Below are 26,103 nucleotides of genomic sequence, written 5' to 3' on the forward strand. Positions count from 1 at the left end.
TGATGTTTCACTACTTCCACGCCCTTCACCTTCTTTTTTACTTCTCCCACGCTTTCTTCTTAATTATCCTCATCATCAGCTTCTTTGACATCAACTTCTTCACCTTATTCATCTTCTTCTTCATCTTCTACCTATTATTTTTTGGGTTACATTGTTCATATTCTTTTTATTTTACTATTATCTTCATCATATTCAACTTCTTCATCATATTCTTATTTGTGACAGGCATTCCCGTAGTTGTTATCTATAAAAGTTTGAAGATTACACCTTCCGTTCTGCCTGTCACAAACCAGTTACATTTGTCCGCGTTCAGTTTGGCCTGCAGCATCAGGCTTTATCCAGGGGCACCACGAGGAGGAACGGACTCACCCCCATACACTGCTTAGTCTTCTTCTGCTTATAATTTACATAATATTTTTTTGCTCTGATATTTTGTGTTATGCTTAATGTCCTTCTGCTCTTTGTTCTGCAGCCTCTTGTTCTTCTGCTTCTCGGTCTTCCAGGTCGTCGTCGTCTCCAGGGTCGTCGTCTCCGGGGTCGTCGTCATCGGGGTGGTCTCCGGGGTCGTCGTCATCGGGGTGGTCTTCAGGGTCATCGTCTCCAGGGTCGTCGTCATCACGGTGGTTGTCGTCTCTGGTGTCGTCGTCATCTTAGGGGTGTTCTTCCGGGTCATCGTGTTTAGTCTCTTGAACTTGGAAATGTAGCAGAAGGTACAAGAAGGCTGAGAAAATGCCGAGAACCAGCTGATGGAACTGGAACTCGGATGGCTACCCGAAGGTCCAAGAGCCAATGGAACTACCGAGGACCAGCTGACGTTACTGGAACCCGGTTACTAAGCAGGAGGTACCCGTGCCTGAAAGCACTACCAAGGACCACCTGACGTTGGTGGAACTCGGATACCCAGAGGGAGGCACCTAAGCCAAAGGCTCTGCCCGGAACCAGCTGACGGTACTGGAACCAGGATGGGGAGCAGAAGGTACAAGAGCAAAAGACACTGCCGAGAACCAGCTGACGGTGCTGGAACCCGGATGGGTAGCCGAAGGTCCAAGAGCCAATGGAACTACCGAGGACCAGCTGACGTTACTGGAACCCGGTTACTAAGCAGGAGGTACCCGTGCCTGAAAGCACTACCAAGGACCACCTGACGTTGGTGGAACTCGGATACCCAGAGGGAGGCACCTAAGCCAAAGGCTCTGCCCGGAACCAGCTGACGGTACTGGAACCAGGATGTGGAGCAGAAGGTACAAGAGCAAGTGTCTGCGTGGCTTTTGCAGGACACGTTGCCGGCTGCACAGCAGGGGAACAGCTGGCGGTGCTGGACCCCACTGACACATTGGCGAGGTGTTTGGCTCTGTGCAGCCAGCACTTCCGGACAGCAACGAGCGGTGTTGTAGCCCGGGCTCTGCAGGGGGAGCAGAGTGTAGGCCGAAGCCTACTTGAACCAATTTCAAAGGTAACCTTTAACCCCCCCTCAGGGGTTAGAAAGTAGAAGAGCCACAGCTTATGCAGCAGTAGTGCTGCACAAGTCAAAGGTTGCTCTTTTAATTTCGCTCCTTGCACACGCTGAATGAAACACGTATAACATTTAGCCCTTTATACAGTCAAACTGTGTTGGAGGCGCGAGTTCCCTTTGTAATGAGACGCAGCACAGGTGTCAAGAATCCCACCTTGGTGCTGGGTGCAGCCTCCCGAGCGTTGTTATTTGCTGTACAGGAGTCTGCGCTGTCGTGTTATCCCCTGGCCTAGCGCCGTTAGCGCTGCCCATCTTCTGGCATCATGTAATGTCGGCCGGTGCGGTTCGCGATGCCCATGAATCCCAGCCCCGCAGTGTCTTAACATTGTTAAAACACTGCGGGGCTGGGATTCAGGGCCTGGCGCAGCACATATGTTCGCCTCTCACACTCGGGTCCTTACACCCGCTTCAGACTGTGCGGCGTCATCTGATCCCTTATCGCATGCCACGGCCATGAAGCCGCACAGTCCGAAGAAGGCGGAAGGAGAGGAGGGACAGGCGAACTGATGCACTGATCCTGCCCATCAATCACACCCTCGCAGTCCCAATAAATAAGACACCGAGGGGCGTTGTGTGGGTCAGGGCGGCCGCAGAGGCGCAGGCAGCCAAACAATGATGCCAGAAGACGGGCAGCGCTACCAAGGGGGTTGCAGCGTGTCATTACAAAGGAAAGTCACACCACCGGGACGGTTAAATGGTCACACAGAGGACACATTGCAGACGTGTTTTCAGTTCCACATGTGCGAGGAGAATACGTTTCTGAGCCACCTTGCACACATGCAGCATTACCGCTGTACAAGGTGGCTGGATAACGTAAAAACGCCTGGGGGAGGGGGGACAGGTTCCCTTCAATTTCAGTTCTTGTGTCTGCGTGGCTTTTGCAGGACACGTTGCCGGCTGCACAGCAGGGGAACAGCTGGCGGTGCTGGACCCCACTGACACATTGGCTGGTGTTTTTCTCTGTGCAGCTAGCACATCTGGGCAAAAACTGGCGGTGTGTTAGAGCCCAGGGACAGCAGGAGGAGGAGCAGGAGGAGGAGGAGCAGGGGGAGGGGAGTGTAGGCCGAAGCCTGCACAGGCGGCAGCTTTGGGTGTGTTGTGTCTGCGTGGCTTTTGCAGGACACGTTGCCGGCTACACAGCAGGGGAACAGCTGGCGGTGCTGGACCCCACTGACACATTGGCGAGGTGTTTGGCTCTGTGCAGCCAGCACTTCCGGACAGCAACTAGCGTTGTTGGAGCCCGGGCTCTGCAGGTGGAGCAGAGTGTAGGCCGAAGCCTAATTGAACCGATTTCAAAAGTCACCTTTAACCCCCCCTCAGGGGTTACAAAGTAGAAGAGCCACAGCTTATGCAGCAGCAGTGCTGCGCAAGTCAAAGGTTGCTCTTGTAATTTTTCTCCTTGCACACGCTGAATGGAACACGTATAACATTTAGCCCTTTAGACAGTCAAACTGTGTAATGGAGGCGCGAGTTCCCTTTGTAATGAGACGCAGCACAGGTGTCAAGAATCCCACCTTGGTGCTGGGTGCAGCCTCCCGAGCGTTGTTATTTGCTGTACAGGAGTCTGCGCTGTCGTGTTATCCCCTGGCCTAGCGCCGTTAGCGCTGCCCATCTTCTGGCATCATGTAATGTCGGCCGGTGCGGTTCGCGATGCCCATGAATCCCAGCCCCGCAGTGTCTTAACATTGTTAAAACACTGCGGGGCTGGGATTCAGGGCCTGGCGCAGCACATATGTTCGCCTCTCACACTCGGGTCCTTACACCCGCTTCAGACTGTGCGGCGTCATCTGATCCCTTATCGCATGCCACGGCCATGAAGCCGCACAGTCCGAAGAAGGCGGAAGGAGAGGAGGGACAGGCGAACTGATGCACTGATCCTGCCCATCAATCACACCCTCGCAGTCCCAATAAATAAGACACCGAGGGGCGTTGTGTGGGTCAGGGCGGCCGCAGAGGCGCAGGCAGCCAAACAATGATGCCAGAAGACGGGCAGCGCTACCAAGGGGGTTGCAGCGTGTCATTACAAAGGAAAGTCACACCACCGGGACGGTTAAATGGTCACACAGAGGACACATTGCAGACGTGTTTTCAGTTCCACATGTGCGAGGAGAATACGTTTCTGAGCCACCTTGCACACATGCAGCATTACCGCTGTACAAGGTGGCTGGATAACGTAAAAACGCCTGGGGGAGGGGGGACAGGTTCCCTTCAATTTCAGTTCTTGTGTCTGCGTGGCTTTTGCAGGACACGTTGCCGGCTGCACAGCAGGGGAACAGCTGGCGGTGCTGGACCCCACTGACACATTGGCTGGTGTTTTTCTCTGTGCAGCTAGCACATCTGGGCAAAAACTGGCGGTGTGTTAGAGCCCAGGGACAGCAGGAGGAGGAGCAGGAGGAGGAGGAGCAGGGGGAGGGGAGTGTAGGCCGAAGCCTGCACAGGCGGCAGCTTTGGGTGTGTTGTGTCTGCGTGGCTTTTGCAGGACACGTTGCCGGCTACACAGCAGGGGAACAGCTGGCGGTGCTGGACCCCACTGACACATTGGCGAGGTGTTTGGCTCTGTGCAGCCAGCACTTCCGGACAGCAACTAGCGTTGTTGGAGCCCGGGCTCTGCAGGTGGAGCAGAGTGTAGGCCGAAGCCTAATTGAACCGATTTCAAAAGTCACCTTTAACCCCCCCTCAGGGGTTACAAAGTAGAAGAGCCACAGCTTATGCAGCAGCAGTGCTGCGCAAGTCAAAGGTTGCTCTTGTAATTTTTCTCCTTGCACACGCTGAATGGAACACGTATAACATTTAGCCCTTTAGACAGTCAAACTGTGTAATGGAGGCGCGAGTTCCCTTTGTAATGAGACGCAGCACAGGTGTCAAGAATCCCACCTTGGTGCTGGGTGCAGCCTCCCGAGCGTTGTTATTTGCTGTACAGGAGTCTGCGCTGTCGTGTTATCCCCTGGCCTAGCGCCGTTAGCGCTGCCCATCTTCTGGCATCATGTAATGTCGGCCGGTGCGGTTCGCGATGCCCATGAATCCCAGCCCCGCAGTGTCTTAACATTGTTAAAACACTGCGGGGCTGGGATTCAGGGCCTGGCGCAGCACATATGTTCGCCTCTCACACTCGGGTCCTTACACCCGCTTCAGACTGTGCGGCGTCATCTGATCCCTTATCGCATGCCACGGCCATGAAGCCGCACAGTCCGAAGAAGGCGGAAGGAGAGGAGGGACAGGCGAACTGATGCACTGATCCTGCCCATCAATCACACCCTCGCAGTCCCAATAAATAAGACACCGAGGGGCGTTGTGTGGGTCAGGGCGGCCGCAGAGGCGCAGGCAGCCAAACAATGATGCCAGAAGACGGGCAGCGCTACCAAGGGGGTTGCAGCGTGTCATTACAAAGGAAAGTCACACCACCGGGACGGTTAAATGGTCACACAGAGGACACATTGCAGACGTGTTTTCAGTTCCACATGTGCGAGGAGAATACGTTTCTGAGCCACCTTGCACACATGCAGCATTACCGCTGTACAAGGTGGCTGGATAACGTAAAAACGCCTGGGGGAGGGGGGACAGGTTCCCTTCAATTTCAGTTCTTGTGTCTGCGTGGCTTTTGCAGGACACGTTGCCGGCTGCACAGCAGGGGAACAGCTGGCGGTGCTGGACCCCACTGACACATTGGCTGGTGTTTTTCTCTGTGCAGCTAGCACATCTGGGCAAAAACTGGCGGTGTGTTAGAGCCCAGGGACAGCAGGAGGAGGAGCAGGAGGAGGAGGAGCAGGGGGAGGGGAGTGTAGGCCGAAGCCTGCACAGGCGGCAGCTTTGGGTGTGTTGTGTCTGCGTGGCTTTTGCAGGACACGTTGCCGGCTACACAGCAGGGGAACAGCTGGCGGTGCTGGACCCCACTGACACATTGGCGAGGTGTTTGGCTCTGTGCAGCCAGCACTTCCGGACAGCAACTAGCGTTGTTGGAGCCCGGGCTCTGCAGGTGGAGCAGAGTGTAGGCCGAAGCCTAATTGAACCGATTTCAAAAGTCACCTTTAACCCCCCCTCAGGGGTTACAAAGTAGAAGAGCCACAGCTTATGCAGCAGCAGTGCTGCGCAAGTCAAAGGTTGCTCTTGTAATTTTTCTCCTTGCACACGCTGAATGGAACACGTATAACATTTAGCCCTTTAGACAGTCAAACTGTGTAATGGAGGCGCGAGTTCCCTTTGTAATGAGACGCAGCACAGGTGTCAAGAATCCCACCTTGGTGCTGGGTGCAGCCTCCCGAGCGTTGTTATTTGCTGTACAGGAGTCTGCGCTGTCGTGTTATCCCCTGGCCTAGCGCCGTTAGCGCTGCCCATCTTCTGGCATCATGTAATGTCGGCCGGTGCGGTTCGCGATGCCCATGAATCCCAGCCCCGCAGTGTCTTAACATTGTTAAAACACTGCGGGGCTGGGATTCAGGGCCTGGCGCAGCACATATGTTCGCCTCTCACACTCGGGTCCTTACACCCGCTTCAGACTGTGCGGCGTCATCTGATCCCTTATCGCATGCCACGGCCATGAAGCCGCACAGTCCGAAGAAGGCGGAAGGAGAGGAGGGACAGGCGAACTGATGCACTGATCCTGCCCATCAATCACACCCTCGCAGTCCCAATAAATAAGACACCGAGGGGCGTTGTGTGGGTCAGGGCGGCCGCAGAGGCGCAGGCAGCCAAACAATGATGCCAGAAGACGGGCAGCGCTACCAAGGGGGTTGCAGCGTGTCATTACAAAGGAAAGTCACACCACCGGGACGGTTAAATGGTCACACAGAGGACACATTGCAGACGTGTTTTCAGTTCCACATGTGCGAGGAGAATACGTTTCTGAGCCACCTTGCACACATGCAGCATTACCGCTGTACAAGGTGGCTGGATAACGTAAAAACGCCTGGGGGAGGGGGGACAGGTTCCCTTCAATTTCAGTTCTTGTGTCTGCGTGGCTTTTGCAGGACACGTTGCCGGCTGCACAGCAGGGGAACAGCTGGCGGTGCTGGACCCCACTGACACATTGGCTGGTGTTTTTCTCTGTGCAGCTAGCACATCTGGGCAAAAACTGGCGGTGTGTTAGAGCCCAGGGACAGCAGGAGGAGGAGCAGGAGGAGGAGGAGCAGGGGGAGGGGAGTGTAGGCCGAAGCCTGCACAGGCGGCAGCTTTGGGTGTGTTGTGTCTGCGTGGCTTTTGCAGGACACGTTGCCGGCTACACAGCAGGGGAACAGCTGGCGGTGCTGGACCCCACTGACACATTGGCGAGGTGTTTGGCTCTGTGCAGCCAGCACTTCCGGACAGCAACTAGCGTTGTTGGAGCCCGGGCTCTGCAGGTGGAGCAGAGTGTAGGCCGAAGCCTAATTGAACCGATTTCAAAAGTCACCTTTAACCCCCCCTCAGGGGTTACAAAGTAGAAGAGCCACAGCTTATGCAGCAGCAGTGCTGCGCAAGTCAAAGGTTGCTCTTGTAATTTTTCTCCTTGCACACGCTGAATGGAACACGTATAACATTTAGCCCTTTAGACAGTCAAACTGTGTAATGGAGGCGAGAGTTCCCTTTGTAATGAGACGCAGCACAGGTGTCAAGAATCCCACCTTGGTGCTGGGTGCAGCCTCCCGAGCGTTGTTATTTGCTGTACAGGAGTCTGCGCTGTCGTGTTATCCCCTGGCCTAGCGCCGTTAGCGCTGCCCATCTTCTGGCATCATGTAATGTCGGCCGGTGCGGTTCGCGATGCCCATGAATCCCAGCCCCGCAGTGTCTTAACATTGTTAAAACACTGCGGGGCTGGGATTCAGGGCCTGGCGCAGCACATATGTTCGCCTCTCACACTCGGGTCCTTACACCCGCTTCAGACTGTGCGGCGTCATCTGATCCCTTATCGCATGCCACGGCCATGAAGCCGCACAGTCCGAAGAAGGCGGAAGGAGAGGAGGGACAGGCGAACTGATGCACTGATCCTGCCCATCAATCACACCCTCGCAGTCCCAATAAATAAGACACCGAGGGGCGTTGTGTGGGTCAGGGCGGCCGCAGAGGCGCAGGCAGCCAAACAATGATGCCAGAAGACGGGCAGCGCTACCAAGGGGGTTGCAGCGTGTCATTACAAAGGAAAGTCACACCACCGGGACGGTTAAATGGTCACACAGAGGACACATTGCAGACGTGTTTTCAGTTCCACATGTGCGAGGAGAATACGTTTCTGAGCCACCTTGCACACATGCAGCATTACCGCTGTACAAGGTGGCTGGATAACGTAAAAACGCCTGGGGGAGGGGGGACAGGTTCCCTTCAATTTCAGTTCTTGTGTCTGCGTGGCTTTTGCAGGACACGTTGCCGGCTGCACAGCAGGGGAACAGCTGGCGGTGCTGGACCCCACTGACACATTGGCTGGTGTTTTTCTCTGTGCAGCTAGCACATCTGGGCAAAAACTGGCGGTGTTAGAGCCCAGGGTCAGCAGGAGGAGCAGGGGGAGCGGAGTGTAGGCCGAAGCCTGCACTCGAGCAAGTTGAAAGGAAACCTTTAACCCCCCCCCCCCCCAGGCGTTTGTAGCTGAAAGAGCCATTGTGTACAGCACTAATGCTGGAAAAGGTAAACTTAGCTCTTTTAATTATGGTCCTTGTACATGCGGAACCTAACATTTATGAAATGTGTCCCCACACAGCGTTAAACCGTCCGGTAGGTGGAACTTTCCTTTGTCGTGTGACGCAGCACAGCCATCATTTTTACCCCCTTGTCGCCGTTCGCCCCCTCCTCAGCGTTGTTTGAATCTGTCCCGGAGCCTGCGCTGTTAGGTTAGCCCATGGCCATGCACACATGTTGCGCTGCCCGTCTTCTGACCTCATTTGGTGTCAGGCTGGCTGCGCCTGTGCGGGTGCGCTGGCCGAGATCACGCCTCGCAGTGTCGTCTAATGTAATCCCACCGCGGGCCTGTGATCCGTGCCCGTGCGCAGTGCATATCCTCTCCTCTCACTCCCCTCCCTACGGCTTCTTCAGACTGTGCGGTGTCACGGCCGTGGCATGCTATTAGGGACCAGCTGACATCGCACAGTCTGAAGAAGCCGTAGGGAGGGGAGTGAGAGGAGAGGATATGCACTGCGCACGGGCACGGATCACAGGCCCGCGGTGGGATTACATTAGACGACACTGCGAGGCGGGATCTCGGCCAGCGCACCCGCACAGGCGCAGCCAGCCTGACACCAAATGAGGTCAGAAGACGGGCAGCGCAACATGTGTGCATGGCCATGGGCTAACCTAACAGCGCAGGCTCCGGGACAGATTCAAACAACGCTGAGGAGGGGGCAAACGGCGACAAGGGGGTAAAAATGATGGCTGTGCTGCGTCACACGACAAAGGAAAGTTCCACCTACCGGACGGTTTAACGCTGTGTGGGGACACATTTCATAAGTGTTTGGTTCAGCATGTGCAAGGAGCATCACGAAAAGAGGCACTTTTTCCCTTTGCATCATTACTGCTGCACAAGGTGGCTCCTTCAGTAACAAACGCCTGGGGGGGGGGGGGGGTCAGGTTCCCTTACATTTAACTTGTTGTGCCTGCGTGGCGGTCGCAGTACACGTTGCCGTATACACAGCAGGGGAACAGCTGGCGGTGCTGAACCCCACTAACACATTGGCGAGGTGTTTGGCTCTGTGCGTACAGCACTTCTGGACAGCAACTAGCGGTGTTGGAGCCCAGGGACAGGAGGAGGAGGAGGAGGTGGAGGAGATAGGAGGGATTGCCACACACACAGCAGGGGAACAGCTGACGTTACTGAACCCCAATAACAGAGGAGGGACTGTTGACTGTGCGTACAGCACTTCTGGACGGCAACTGGCGGTGTTGGAGCCCAGGGGCAGGTGGAGGAGGAGGAGGTTGGAGGAGGTAGGAGGAGGTAGGAGGGATTGCCACACACACAGCAGGGGAACAGCTGACGTTACTGAACCCCAATAACAGAGGAGGGACTGTTGACTGTGCGTACAGCACTTCTGGACGGCAACTGGCGGTGTTGGAGCCCAGGGACAGGTGGAGGAGGTGGAGGAGGAGGAGGTTGGAGGAGGTAGGAGGGATTGCCACACACACAGCAGGGGAACAGCTGACGTTACTGAACCCCAATAACAGAGGAGGGACTGTTGACTGTGCGTACAGCACTTCTGGACGGCAACTGGCGGTGTTGGAGCCCAGGGACGGGTGGAGGAGGAGGAGGTTGGAGGAGGTAGGAGGGATTGCCACACACACAGCAGGGGAACAGCTGACGTTACTGAACCCCAATAACAGAGGAGGGACTGTTGACTGTGCGTACAGCACTTCTGGACGGCAACTGGCGGTGTTGGAGCCCAGGGACGGGTGGAGGAGGAGGAGGTTGGAGGAGGTAGGAGGGATTGCCACACACACAGCAGGGGAACAGCTGACGTTACTGAACCCCAATAACAGAGGAGGGACTGTTGACTGTGCGTACAGCACTTCTGGACGGCAACTGGCGGTGTTGGAGCCCAGGGACGGGTGGAGGAGGAGGTTGGAGGAGGTAGGAGGGATTGCCACACACACAGCAGGGGAACAGCTGACGTTACTGAACCCCAATAACAGAGGAGGGACTGTTGACTGTGCGTACAGCACTTCTGGACGGCAACTGGCGGTGTTGGAGCCCAGGGACGGGTGGAGGAGGAGGAGGTTGGAGGAGGTAGGAGGGATTGCCACACACACAGCAGGGGAACAGCTGACGTTACTGAACCCCAATAACAGAGGAGGGACTGTTGACTGTGCCTACAGCACTTCTGGACGGCAACTGGCGGTGTTGGAGCCCAGGGACAGGTGGAGGAGGTGGAGGAGGAGGAGGTTGGAGGAGGTAGGAGGGATTGCCACACACACAGCAGGGGAACAGCTGACGTTACTGAACCCCAATAACAGAGGAGGGACTGTTGACTGTGCGTACAGCACTTCTGGACGGCAACTGGCGGTGTTGGAGCCCAGGGACGGGTGGAGGAGGAGGAGGTTGGAGGAGGTAGGAGGGATTGCCACACACACAGCAGGGGAACAGCTGACGTTACTGAACCCCAATAACAGAGGAGGGACTGTTGACTGTGCGTACAGCACTTCTGGACGGCAACTGGCGGTGTTGGAGCCCAGGGACAGGTGGAGGAGGTGGAGGAGGAGGAGGTTGGAGGAGGTAGGAGGGATTGCCACACACACAGCAGGGGAACAGCTGACGTTACTGAACCCCAATAACAGAGGAGGGACTGTTGACTGTGCGTACAGCACTTCTGGACGGCAACTGGCGGTGTTGGAGCCCAGGGACGGGTGGAGGAGGAGGAGGTTGGAGGAGGTAGGAGGGATTGCCACACACACAGCAGGGGAACAGCTGACGTTACTGAACCCCAATAACAGAGGAGGGACTGTTGACTGTGCGTACAGCACTTCTGGACGGCAACTGGCGGTGTTGGAGCCCAGGGACGGGTGGAGGAGGAGGTTGGAGGAGGTAGGAGGGATTGCCACACACACAGCAGGGGAACAGCTGACGTTACTGAACCCCAATAACAGAGGAGGGACTGTTGACTGTGCGTACAGCACTTCTGGACGGCAACTGGCGGTGTTGGAGCCCAGGGACGGGTGGAGGAGGAGGAGGTTGGAGGAGGTAGGAGGGATTGCCACACACACAGCAGGGGAACAGCTGACGTTACTGAACCCCAATAACAGAGGAGGGACTGTTGACTGTGCCTACAGCACTTCTGGACGGCAACTGGCGGTGTTGGAGCCCAGGGACAGGTGGAGGAGGTGGAGGAGGAGGAGGTTGGAGGAGGTAGGAGGGATTGCCACACACACAGCAGGGGAACAGCTGACGTTACTGAACCCCAATAACAGAGGAGGGACTGTTGACTGTGCGTACAGCACTTCTGGACGGCAACTGGCGGTGTTGGAGCCCAGGGACGGGTGGAGGAGGAGGAGGTTGGAGGAGGTAGGAGGGATTGCCACACACACAGCAGGGGAACAGCTGACGTTACTGAACCCCAATAACAGAGGAGGGACTGTTGACTGTGCGTACAGCACTTCTGGACGGCAACTGGCGGTGTTGGAGCCCAGGGACAGGTGGAGGAGGTGGAGGAGGAGGAGGTTGGAGGAGGTAGGAGGGATTGCCACACACACAGCAGGGGAACAGCTGACGTTACTGAACCCCAATAACAGAGGAGGGACTGTTGACTGTGCGTACAGCACTTCTGGACGGCAACTGGCGGTGTTGGAGCCCAGGGACGGGTGGAGGAGGAGGAGGTTGGAGGAGGTAGGAGGGATTGCCACACACACAGCAGGGGAACAGCTGACGTTACTGAACCCCAATAACAGAGGAGGGACTGTTGACTGTGCGTACAGCACTTCTGGACGGCAACTGGCGGTGTTGGAGCCCAGGGACGGGTGGAGGAGGAGGAGGTTGGAGGAGGTAGGAGGGATTGCCACACACACAGCAGGGGAACAGCTGACGTTACTGAACCCCAATAACAGAGGAGGGACTGTTGACTGTGCGTACAGCACTTCTGGACGGCAACTGGCGGTGTTGGAGCCCAGGGACAGGTGGAGGAGGTGGAGGAGGAGGAGGTTGGAGGAGGTAGGAGGGATTGCCACACACACAGCAGGGGAACAGCTGACGTTACTGAACCCCAATAACAGAGGAGGGACTGTTGACTGTGCGTACAGCACTTCTGGACGGCAACTGGCGGTGTTGGAGCCCAGGGACGGGTGGAGGAGGAGGAGGTTGGAGGAGGTAGGAGGGATTGCCACACACACAGCAGGGGAACAGCTGACGTTACTGAACCCCAATAACAGAGGAGGGACTGTTGACTGTGCGTACAGCACTTCTGGACGGCAACTGGCGGTGTTGGAGCCCAGGGGCAGGTGGAGGAGGAGGAGGTTGGAGGAGGTAGGAGGAGGTAGGAGGGATTGCCACACACACAGCAGGGGAACAGCTGACGTTACTGAACCCCAATAACAGAGGAGGGACTGTTGACTGTGCGTACAGCACTTCTGGACGGCAACTGGCGGTGTTGGAGCCCAGGGGCAGGTGGAGGAGGAGGAGGTTGGAGGAGGTAGGAGGAGGTAGGAGGGATTGCCACACACACAGCAGGGGAACAGCTGACGTTACTGAACCCCAATAACAGAGGAGGGACTGTTGACTGTGCGTACAGCACTTCTGGACGGCAACTGGCGGTGTTGGAGCCCAGGGACGGGTGGAGGAGGAGGAGGTTGGAGGAGGTAGGAGGGATTGCCACACACACAGCAGGGGAACAGCTGACGTTACTGAACCCCAATAACAGAGGAGGGACTGTTGACTGTGCGTACAGCACTTCTGGACGGCAACTGGCGGTGTTGGAGCCCAGGGACAGGTGGAGGAGGTGGAGGAGGAGGAGGTTGGAGGAGGTAGGAGGGATTGCCACACACACAGCAGGGGAACAGCTGACGTTACTGAACCCCAATAACAGAGGAGGGACTGTTGACTGTGCGTACAGCACTTCTGGACGGCAACTGGCGGTGTTGGAGCCCAGGGACGGGTGGAGGAGGAGGAGGTTGGAGGAGGTAGGAGGGATTGCCACACACACAGCAGGGGAACAGCTGACGTTACTGAACCCCAATAACAGAGGAGGGACTGTTGACTGTGCGTACAGCACTTCTGGACGGCAACTGGCGGTGTTGGAGCCCAGGGGCAGGTGGAGGAGGAGGAGGTTGGAGGAGGTAGGAGGAGGTAGGAGGGATTGCCACACACACAGCAGGGGAACAGCTGACGTTACTGAACCCCAATAACAGAGGAGGGACTGTTGACTGTGCGTACAGCACTTCTGGACGGCAACTGGCGGTGTTGGAGCCCAGGGACAGGTGGAGGAGGTGGAGGAGGAGGAGGTTGGAGGAGGTAGGAGGGATTGCCACACACACAGCAGGGGAACAGCTGACGTTACTGAACCCCAATAACAGAGGAGGGACTGTTGACTGTGCGTACAGCACTTCTGGACGGCAACTGGCGGTGTTGGAGCCCAGGGACGGGTGGAGGAGGAGGAGGTTGGAGGAGGTAGGAGGGATTGCCACACACACAGCAGGGGAACAGCTGACGTTACTGAACCCCAATAACAGAGGAGGGACTGTTGACTGTGCGTACAGCACTTCTGGACGGCAACTGGCGGTGTTGGAGCCCAGGGGCAGGTGGAGGAGGAGGAGGTTGGAGGAGGTAGGAGGAGGTAGGAGGGATTGCCACACACACAGCAGGGGAACAGCTGACGTTACTGAACCCCAATAACAGAGGAGGGACTGTTGACTGTGCGTACAGCACTTCTGGACGGCAACTGGCGGTGTTGGAGCCCAGGGACAGGTGGAGGAGGTGGAGGAGGAGGAGGTTGGAGGAGGTAGGAGGGATTGCCACACACACAGCAGGGGAACAGCTGACGTTACTGAACCCCAATAACAGAGGAGGGACTGTTGACTGTGCGTACAGCACTTCTGGACGGCAACTGGCGGTGTTGGAGCCCAGGGACGGGTGGAGGAGGAGGAGGTTGGAGGAGGTAGGAGGGATTGCCACACACACAGCAGGGGAACAGCTGACGTTACTGAACCCCAATAACAGAGGAGGGACTGTTGACTGTGCGTACAGCACTTCTGGACGGCAACTGGCGGTGTTGGAGCCCAGGGACAGGTGGAAAAGCAGAGGAACACAATGTAGGCCGAAGCCTGAGAAAGTCGAAAGGGAACCTTTAACCCCCCCCCAAGGCGTTTGTAGCTGAAAGAGCCAGCTTGTGCAGCACAAAAGATGCAAAAGGAAAAGGTGGCTCTTTTCATCATGCTCCTTGCAAACACAGAACTAAACACTTATAAAATGTGTCCACTGATACCGTAAAACCGTCCCAGAGGTGGGACTTTCCTTCGTAATGTGACACAGCCCACCCGTCATTCCTACCCCCCCGGCGCCGCGCACCGGCTCCTCAGCGTTGTTTTATTCCGTCAAGGAGCCTGCGCTGTTATGTTATCCCGTGGCCAGGCACACTTAGCGCTGCCCGTCTTCTGGCATCATTTGGTGTCTGGATGGCTGCGCCTGTGCGGCCGCGCTGGCAGAGAGCCCGCCTCACAGTGTCTTCTGATTTAATCCCACTGGGGGCCTGGGATCCATGGACATGCGCAGTGCATATCTGAACCTCCACCTCTCACTCATCTCCCTATGGCTTCTTCAGACTGTGCGGTGTCACGGCCGTGGCATGCTGTTAGGGACCAGCTGACACCGAACAGTCTGAAGAAGCCATAGGGAAATGAGTGAGAGGTGGAGGTTCAGATATGCACTGCGCATGTCCATGGATCCCAGGCCCCCAGTGGGATTAAATCAGAAGACACTGCGAGGCGGGCTCTATGCCAGCGCGGCCGCACAGGCGCAGCCATCCAGACACCAAATGATGCCAGAAGACGGGCAGCGCTAAGTGTGCCTGGCCACGGGATAACATAACAGCGCAGGCTCCAGGACGGAATAAAACAACGCTGAGGAGCCGGTGCGCGGCGCCGGGGGGGTAGGAATGACGGCTGGGCTGCGTCACATTACGAAGGAAAGTCCCACCTCCGGGACGGTTTTACGGTATCAGTGGACACATTTTATAAGTGTTAAGTTCTGCGTGTGCAAGGAGCTAAACAAAAATAGCTACCTTTTCCTTGGGCAGCATTACTGCTGCACAAGGTGGCTCTTTCAGTAACAAACGCCTTGGGGGGGGGGGGACAGATTCCCTTACATTTCAGTTGTTGTGTCAGCGTGGCGGTCGCATGACACATTGCCGGCTACACAGCTGGGGATCAGCTGACGTTACTGAAACCCAATAACACTGGGTCGTATGTTTTGACTGTGCAGACGGCACGTCTGAGCCTCAACTGGCGGTGTTGGAGCCCAGGAATTTAAGTTCAGGTGGTAGAAAGATGAACACAACAGGAGACCTGGATAACGTATACAGTGACCTAATTATTCAATCAGGAGGAGGAGTGGCAAATTCCGGCGAGATCCAGGCCTTGTTCATTTTCAGGAAAGTAAGCCGGTCAACGTTATCGGAGGATAGTCACATGCGACGGTCAGTTAGTACACCACCTGCAGCACTAAAGACACGTTCCGATAATACACTGGCCGCAGGGCAAGACAGCACCTCCAATGCATACTGGCTTAGCTCTGGCCATGTATCCAGCTTTGAGACCCAAAACTTGAAAGGGGAAGAGCCGTCTGGGAGTACAGCAAGAGGGCAAGACATGTAGTCTGTCACCATCTGACGGAACCGTTGCCTCCTGCTGACTGGAGCCGTCTGTGATGGTGTAGACTTTTGTGGCGGGCACAGAAAACTGTGCCACAGTTCGGCCATACTGGTCTTGCCTTGGGCAGAGGCACTGCTTCTGCTCCCTCTTTGTGCAGAGCCTCCACCACGGCCTGGACGCACTGAGCTGCTTTGGAATGCACTAGCAGCACTTCTCTCAGTTGGAATGGAGAAGATGATGGAATTGACCAGTGTGTCTTGGTACTCCCGCATTTTTCGCTCCCGGTTCAACGGTGTGATGAGGCTTTCTACGTTGTCCCGGTAGCGAGGATCGAGGAGGGTGAACACCCAATAATCAGACATGTTGAGAATGTGGGCGATGCGGCGGTCGTTTCTCAGGCACTGCAGCATGTAATCCACCATGTGCTGCAGACTGCCAACTGCCCAAGAAACGCTGTCCCCTGCTGGAGGCGTGATCTCTGCCCGCTCGTCATCACCCCACCCTCGCTGTACACACTGACTACTGGACAATTGTGTAACTCCCTCCTCTGGACGGATGTCTTCCTCCTCCATTGACTCCTCCTCATCCTCCTCACAAACGGTCCCCTGCCTACGCGTTTGTGAGGAACCACGTGGCGCTGACTGTCCAGAAGATGATGGAAATGGTGAATCCTCATCCTCCACCTCTTCCACAACATCATCCCTTAGCGCTTGCAGTGATTTTTCAAGCAGGCAGATAAGGGGGACAGTCATGCTGACTAGTGCATCATCTGCACTCGCCATCCGCGTGGAATAATCAAAGGGACGCAAAACCTGGCAGACGTCATTCATAGTGGCCCACTCTGTGGTTGTGAAGTCTGTACGGCGCTGACTGCGACTTTTTTGCGCCTGAAGCAGCTGGTACTCCATTACAGCTTGCTGCTGCTCACACAACCGCTCCAACATATGTAACGTGGAATTCCACCTGGTAGGTAGGTCACATATGATGCGATGTTCCGGCAGGCGGTGTCGGCGCTGCAGAGCCGCAATGCGCGCTTTTGCCGTGCTGGAACGCCGCAAGTGAGCACACTCTAGGCGGACCTTGTGCAGCAGTGCATCAAGATCCGGATAGTCCCTCAAAAAGCTCTGCACGACCAAATTGAGCACATGTGCCAGACATGGGATGTGAGTGAGGTTGCCGAGGCCCAGAGCTGCCACCAGATTTCGGCCATTATCACACACTACCATGCCTGGCTGGAGATTCGCTGGCACAAACCACACATCGCTCTCCTGCTTGATGGCATTCCAGAGCTCCTGCGCTGTGTGGCTACGATTCCCCAAGAAAATTAATTTCAAGACGGCCTGTTGACGTTTGGCCACGGCTGTGCTCATGTCGGTCGTAACAGGTACACGTTCATCACGGGTCCATGTGGAGGTGGACTGTGACGGCTCCTGCAGCGATGATTCTGAGGAACTGGTGTAGGAGGAGGAGTCAATGCGTACAGAATGGATTCCTGCAATCCTTGGAGTGGGCAGGACACGTCCTGCGCCACTCGCACGGTCTGTACCCGGCTCAACGACATTAACCCAATGGGCAGTGAGGGAAAGGTATCGCCCCTGTCCATGTTGACTGGTCCACGCATCGGTGGTGAGGTGGACCTTGCTACTGACGGCGTTCAGTAGCGCGTGTTTTATGTGTCCCTCCACATGCTTCTGCAGGGCAGGGACGGCTTGCCTGCTGAAGTAAAAGCGGCTGGGCACATTGTACTGTGGGACTGCCAATGACATGAAGTCACGGAAGCTGTCAGTCTCCACCAGCCTGAATGACAGCATTTCCAGTGACAGAAGTTTGGCAATGCCTGCAGTCAGAGCCTGTGCTCGTGGGTGGTTTGACGAGAAAGGCCGCCTTTTCTCCCATGCCTGTACTACCGATGGCTGTAGACTGGGCTGGGAGTGTGTGGATGACTGGGAAAGTGGCGCTGCGGGTGGAATTACAGCGGGTCTCTGGACAACAGGGGCAGAGGTTCTTCCACGGCGATCCTGGGAGGACGCCGAACCAGCTGCGTGTGAGGTAGAGGAAGAGGCAACACGAGCTGAAGAGGTGGTAGCTGCCGCTGTTGGTTGGCCTACCTCTTCAGTGTGTTTTTCTAACTCCGCCGGGTGCCTGTTGCGCACATGTTTCCACATGTTGGAGGTATTGAGGTTGCTGACATTTTTCCCTCTTTTGACTTTTTGATGACACACGTTGCATCTGACATAGCAAATGTCATCTGCAACTGTGTCAAAAAAGGACCAGGCACTGCAAGTCTTGGGAGCGCCCTTTTTGGCTTTTGGAAGAGACATGCTCCTAACGGGTGCCAAAGCGGAGGCTGCAGGATCCGCAGTCTTCCCCCTCCCTCTCCCTCTTTGGGCCGTACGGGGAATCTCTTCCTCAGAGCTGCTCCCACCACCTTCCTGTCCCTCACGCCAAGATGGGTCGAGGACCTCATCATCTACACTACCCTCTGCCCCCAACTGCTCCTCCTGGGTAGTCTCAGCAGCAGAGCACGCACCAGTAAGTGGCACCTGAGTGTCATCATCAGCTGATGCGGCCTGCGATGTGGTGACCGGAGCCACTGGCCCACCCGCCTCTTCAGAGGAAGACAGAAAAAGCTGTTGGGCATCACTGCACCCTGCCTCTTCTTCCATTTCTCCAATGCTGCTTGGCTGGCCCCCTGTTTCCAAGCCAAGAGATTCAGAGAACAGAAGTAGAGACGGCTCCTGTCCTGGGCTCTCTGTCTGCCTGGGCAATTTGGCAGGTGGTGAAGAGACAGATGGCTGCTCTCCAGTGCTCTGTGTCTGAGAGGATGTGGCACTAATGGAAGTTGATGCATTAGCTGCCATCCATCCGACAACAGCTTCAATTTGTTCTTCACGCAGCAGCGGTGTACGGCGCTCTGACACAAAGCTTCGCATGAACGACTGTTGCCTGGTGAATGTGGGTGCTGATGAGTCACCGGTGCCCGCAGCAGGCACAGAATCCCCACGTCCCCTCCCTGCTCCGCGCCCACGCCCACGTGCCTTACTCACTGCCTTCTTCATCTTGGTTGACTGATAAAGATAAGCAGAAAAGTACTAACGGATTTGTGTGCTTATTCCTGAGCAACTCCTCCTAACAGGTATAAGAAGCACTAATTATCTAAAGTGTGGACTAGACTTTAATATGAGCTAATGTGGCCTACAGAAATGTAAAGTGGTGTAACTGGTGTGTTTGGTGAACTGTATTATTTATTTATTTTTTGGGGGCTGAACTGACAACAGATAGAGCTGCAGTCACACGGAGACCGTGCAGACAGACGTAAACGGCGCTGCAAGGCCCAAAAACCCTCCTCTACTTTATCCTATGTAGTGTTTTTCCACAAATTAGCTGGAGACGGGTGGAAAGACACTAATAGGATTTTTTTAAATTAATTAGCAGCAGACTACACTACTTTGAAAAAAAAGAAAATTGATTTGGCGGTATGACGCAGTGAAAAACCCTGAGCTGGAGACAACCAGGCTACAGCTGCTCACAGATTACAGGGCGAGCTGCAGTCACACGGAGACCGTGCAGACAGCCGTAAACGGCGCTGCAAGGCCCAAAAACCCTCCTCTACTTTATCCTATGTAGTGTTTTTCCACAAATTAGCTGGAGACGGGTGGAAAGACACTAATAGGATTTTTTAAAATAAATTAGCAGCAGACTACACTACTTTGAAAAAAAAGAAAATTGATTTGGCGGTATGACGCAGTGAAAAACCCTGAGCTGGAGACAACCAGGCTACAGCTGCTCACAGATTACAGGGCGAGCTGCAGTCACACGGAGACCGTGCAGACAGCCGTAAACGGCGCTGCAAGGCCCAAAAACCCTCCTCTACTTTATCCTATGTAGTGTTTTTCCACAAATTAGCTGGAGACGGGTGGAAAGACACTAATAGGATTTTTTAAAATAAATTAGCAGCAGACTACACTACTTTGAAAAAAAAGAAAATTGATTTGGCGGTATGACGCAGTGAAAAACCCTGAGCTGGAGACAACCAGGCTACAGCTGCTCACAGATTACAGGGCGAGCTGCAGTCACACGGAGACCGTGCAGACAGCCGTAAACGGCGCTGCAAGGCCCAAAAACCCTCCTCTACTTTATCCTATGTAGTGTTTTTCCACAAATTAGCTGGAGACGGGTGGAAAGACACTAATAGGATTTTTTTAAATAAATTAGCAGCAGACTACACTACTTTGAAAAAAAAGAAAATTGATTTGGCGGTATGACGCAGTGAAAAACCCTGAGCTGGAGACAACCAGGCTATAGCTGCTCACAGATTACAGGGCGAGCTGCAGTCACACGGAGACCGTGCAGACAGCCGTAAACGGCGCTGCAAGGCCCAAAAACCCTCCTCTACTTTATCCTATGTAGTGTTTTTCCACAAATTAGCTGGAGACGGGTGGAAAGACACTAATAGGATTTTTTTGAATAAATTAGCAGCAGACTACACTACTTGGGAAAAAAAAAAAAAAAAAGGAACAGTATGAGGCAATGAACCACCCTCCCTGAACTGAATACAACCAGCTATGGATGGCCTATGTGGCTGCACTCAGACTGGAGACTGGGCTGCACTCACACACACACACACACAGACCCTGCAGATCGCTGTGAAAACAGCGCTACAAGGCAAAAGCAAGGTGAATAGTAGGTGAACACAGCGGTTGCTAAATTAGCCTTTGGAAAGCACAAAGAAGCAAATCGCTATCTCTAAACTGTCCCTCAGTCAGCAAACAGCGTCCTGTCACTAACTGAATTCACAGCAGAGTGATCGCAAAATGGCGCCAGCGACTTTTAAACTGCATCATGACATCATTACACCAGCCAATCACAGCCTTGCCAGTAGTTTCATGCCCTCCATGCTAAACAGGATGTGCCCACACTTGGAATCAATCTCATTGGCTGAATTTCTGCTTTTTGAATCTTAGAACTTCCGATTCCGGTATCCGATACGCGGCAAGTATCGGAATCCCGGTATCGGAATTCCGATACCGCAAGTATCGGCCGATACCCGATACTTGCAGTATCGGAATGCTCAACACTAGTGACTACTTTTTTCATGTTGCTATTGGCATTTTGTTGTCATCTGCCAGCCTCATTACACATTGTCTGGCTTTCTGTGTGTATATTTTTTATTATTAATAAAGAGGATTTTTTTGGATTCTATGACTGCATCTTTCTTGTTTCTAGTGTAAAGCTAAGAAGTGGAATATTCTTGAATGGCCAAGTCGATCACCTGATCTCAACCCAATCATGCATGCATTTCACTTGTTAAAGACTAAACTTCAGACAGAAAGGCCGACATACAAACAGCAACTGAAAACCACCGCAGTGAAGGCCTGGCAGAGCATCAAAAAGGAGGAAACACAGCGTCTGGTGATGTCCATGAGTTCAAGACTTCAGGCAGTCATTGCCAACAAAGGGTTTTCAACCAAGTACTAAAAATGAACATTTTATTTCAAATTATTGAATCTGTCCAATTACTTTTGGTCCCTTTAAAAACAGGGTGGCACATGTTAAGGAGCTGAGACTCCTAAACCCTTCATCCAATTTTAATGTGGATACCCTCAAATGAAAGCTGGAAGTCTGAACTTCAACTGCATCTGAATTGTTTTGTTTTAAATTCATTGTGGTAATGTCTATAACCAAAATTAGAAAAATGTCTCTGTCCAAATATACAGTATATGGACCTAACTGTCCTGGCCTGGCGGCCTCGACAAATCAGCGACGGGCACGGCATGGCGACAATGATGTCATAAAGGTTGCCTCGACCAATCAGCGACGGGCACAGTCTGTCGCGAATTCGCCTCGACCAATCAGCGACGGGCACAGTATCGACGTAGATGTCATAATGGTTGCCATGGCGACGATGATGTCATAAAGGTTGCCTCGACCAATCAGCAACGGGCACAGTCTGCCGCGAATTCTGGAATCATCATTGTCCATATACTATGGGGACATGCATATTCTAGAATACCCGATGGGTTAGAATCGGGCTTCAATCTAGTATATATATATACAGTATATATATATATATATATATATATATATATATATATATATATATAATCACAATGCTCACCTCTCCTCCTCATTCACCCGCTGCTCCAGACTCTGCAGAGTGTCTCTGCAGCTGCACTGCCCGATACATAGCAGATGTGTGATGAAATAATGAAACAGTTGAAAGCGAAGGCGGGATGCCCCTGACTCATGGGAATTATAGCTGATAGCTGCCCATGCCAGCCGCACATATTTAGATGTGGTTCGCATGCTATATCAACCACTGTATGCCACATACAATTAGATGCAGTTAGTATATTATATCAACCACTATTGTACCAGCGGTTCTAAATAGATGTGTTTATACTATCCATTTAATACTATTTATGATGGCTATCACTAAAGCCACAAGATACTTAAAAGCTTTGATATGTGGGTTACAACAATATTGATACACAGTAGCTAACCACAAATTAATATTTAGAATAGAAAAGGTAAAATTGTATTTATTCACACTTTACTTATTTCCTTTCCCATTATTCTACAGTCTTTTTGTTGATGTACATCTATGTGAATAAATATGTCAGAAAAAATAATAACAACCTTACCTAGTAAAGTATTAGAAAGCATTCCATTTCAAGGGGTATTGAGTAATACACGGAGTACCAGCTAGCGTTGCCCTATAGTAAATTGACAAACTAGATAAGCTGGCATTGGATCATAGGATGAACAATCAGCACATTGATATTTCTGGTTAGTTAAGTTTTATTTCCCCTAAATTCTATATACTTTTAAAGTGTAACAAATCCTGTTTTGGCAACTGACCTCTTTCAAAGCCACACACCGTTTGGCTCCATTGTAGCCTACAGTATAATTTTCTTTAATTTTATATCCCATTGCATTCTGGAATGCAAGTTCAGATTTCTGGTCTTGGAGAACACTGAATAATGAACTCTCTCCATAACCCTAAACGAGCAAAGAAACCATTTAGTATCTGTTTACTGTTTCATTTGTTGAATATAAGATCTCAAATTAGATTAGTGCTGGCCCCTTTTTGCAATATAAAATAAGGTTTTAGTCCATTGAGCCATCACATCAGATATCTAGAGAATAGAGTAACCATTCAAACTGTGGACATTAGAGATAGCACAGCACAGCATGCACTGCATTTACTCGAGGAATGTTTTTTCTGGAGTGTGATATTAGTAAAAGCTCAACTTAATATGCTTAAGGTTGTATCCAATATATTTCACACTATTCTGGCACATTTTACTGAATTATTTAGAATTTTTTTTAAAGGCTTTTCAATAATTAGTAGTGATAATATATCACCAAGCTATGGCATGACCTCCTAATCAGTGGCAGTCAGACTGCTAGTATCCCCATGATGCACAGAATGGAGAAGGAGAAGCTGAATTGCAAAGACTAAATCAGCACAGATATTTGGACCTATAAATTAAATTATTTTCAATTATGGATCTTCAATAGATAAAAAAATTTTATATGACCCCTTTAAACACAACATAGACAAGGGTGTTTCAAATCATAAACATAGTCATGCAGTGTTCCTATACAAATACTTGTGAAAGATTGAATGGGTTGTTCTCCAGCTGAGTGTGGTACGGTAATAAGTGGCAAGCAACTATTACATAGTGGCAGACCATTTAAAGTTATGCAGATTCAAAAACTGCAAAAACTGTAGAGTTCCAAAAAGCTGTTACACATATCAGCACAAAACCTGAGCTGGGATCTTCATGTGTGTTCATAGCCAAGCAGCTGCATGCAAGACTGTTGACATAAGTCAACAATCACAATTCCAAACGTTGGAAGAAGTGGTGTATGGAACACAACCAATGTATTCTGGAGGAGTGAATACATGCATGTGCTATGGAGTGAAGAATCACGTTTTTTTTTACATTCTGATGGTGATGGACAGACTTTGGGCTTTGGCCAATGCCAATAAGCGTAGCGTTTGATGGAGGACGGAAAATGGTATGGGGTTGTTTTTCATGGATTGGCCAGCACCATTTAATTCAAGTCAAGAGAATGCTTCAGCATTTTGCACAATTCCAGGCTCCTCACTGTTGCAAAATAACTGTACACCGTTGTGCAAAGCAAGGTCCACAACTGCATGGTTGGGTCAGTTTATATCAGGGAACTGCATCAAAGAAGTCACGTGAACTAGTGCTCCATCTAAACTCAATTGATGAATATCTTCAACCTCTAATCCAGAAAAGTCCTTGTTATCTTAAAGGAATTTGTCACCTCATTTTGCCGCTATAAAGTGTGGCCACCACCATTAGGGGCTTATCTACAGCATTCTATAATGCTGTAGATAAGCCCCCAATGTAACCAGAAAAATAAGAAAAACAAGTTAGATTATTCTCAAAAGGGGGCGATCGGTGCAGTCCGGGTCCTATTGGCGTCACTGGTCGGGGACCTCCCATCTTCATGTGATGATGTCCTCTTCTTGTTTCTGTTTCGGCTCCTGCGCAGGTGTACTGATTTGCCCTGTTGAGGGCAGCGTAATGTACTGCACTGCGCATGTGCCGGACCTCTCTGACCTTTCCCAGCATCTGCGCACTGCAGTACTTTGCTCTGCCCTCAGCAGGGCAGAGAACTACGCCTGCGCAGGAGCCATGACAGAAGCAAGGAAGAGGATATCATCGCATGAAGATGGGAGGTGCCGGACCCGGACCTGCGATGCCCATCGGACCGGACTGCACCTGGGTGAGTATAATATAACCTGTTTTTCTTATCTTTCAGGTTACATCGGGGGCTTATCTACAGCAATACAGAATGCTATAGATAAGCCCCTAATGGTGGTGGCCACAGTTAATAGCAGCAAAATGAGGTGACAGATTCCCTTTACGATAACCAGGATTTTTCAGGATTAGAGGTTGAAGATATTCATCAATTGAGTTTAGATGGAGCACTAGCTTACGTGACTTCCATGATGCAGTTCCCTGATATAAAAAGCCAGAGAGCCAAAGTGGTAAAGGAATTAGTGCCAGAGAGAGCAGCAGGATATGGGGGGTATGTTTCAGCCAAGATACCAGGCAGCACTGGAGAGACAATAATGGCAAACAGCTATGCGCTCACAAGTGAGATCCAGGCTGCAACAGGCAAGATACTTAGACCTGACCATGCTGCTCAAGACCCCAGGCCCCGCCCTGATTAGAATCACTGAACCACTCAAAATCCAGAGACCAGACTGCACTAGGTAAGATCCCTGGCCCTGCCCTCATCCATCTGAACCATACAAACAACTATCGTAAGTCAAGCCCCGAAGATCTGGCAAAGACCCTAATCCGGAAGTGATCGTCTTTGGCAGTGACTAGGAGGCTCAGGTGAACTGGGCTCTTCCAACATTGATATACGGTACAGGGAACAGTGTGGGGTGGTGCAGCAGACAGGATGGAGGTCTACTAGAGTGCGGGAGGCCCAGAGAGCATGGATTAACTTTGTCAAAAGGACTTGCAGTCTAGCGAGAAGAATCGGAGACCCACGCAAGTCTGGAAGATAAAGTGTACTGTTAAAGAGTTATCCTTGTTACTGTGAATATTGTTCTCATTAGAAACTATGTATATCTGACATCGCTGCAAGAATTATAGTGTGTTGATAACAATCTTGATATTATTGTATATTGAATATTGTACCCCGAAAATACCTCGTTACTGACTAATTACCCTTTGTTACAAGCACCACACTCAGAGAATAAATAGTTGAGTATTTCTGCCTTGTCTGCATGTTGCATCCAGTGACCTGCATACAAAGGTCTGTATTGAACTGTCTGGAATTTTTTGTGGTCTACTTTTGGGTTGAAATAATATTTACCGTATTTTTCGGACTATAAGACGCACCGGACTATAAGGCGCACCCAGGTTTTAGAGGTGGAAAATAGGGAAAAAAATATTTGAAGCAAAAAAAATGTGGTAAAATATTTAATAACATAAATAACATACTATTATATGTGGTGTTATTATATATAATAGTATGTTATTATGTTGGAAGCTGCGGGACCAGTGTGGTGTCTGTGAAGTACGATATGAAGACGCTGGAGGGTGAGTATAAGGGCTCATTTCCACATGCGAGGCACACGTCCGTATCTCGCATCTGGAAACCAAGCTCTGGCGCCGGCACTTTGGAGCGGAGCTGTGCAGCTCCATGTGTTCCTATGCGGCCGCACGCTCCGCTCTGGAGTGCCGGCTCCACAGCTTGGTTTCCACATGCGAGATACCGACGTGTGCCTTGCATGTGGAAATGAGCCCTAAGAATGGGTGCACAGGGCTTATAGTGAAAGCACCACTCCAGCA

Source organism: Ranitomeya variabilis, chromosome 5 (assembly GCF_051348905.1).
Source record: "Ranitomeya variabilis isolate aRanVar5 chromosome 5, aRanVar5.hap1, whole genome shotgun sequence".
NCBI lineage: Eukaryota > Metazoa > Chordata > Amphibia > Anura > Dendrobatidae > Ranitomeya > Ranitomeya variabilis.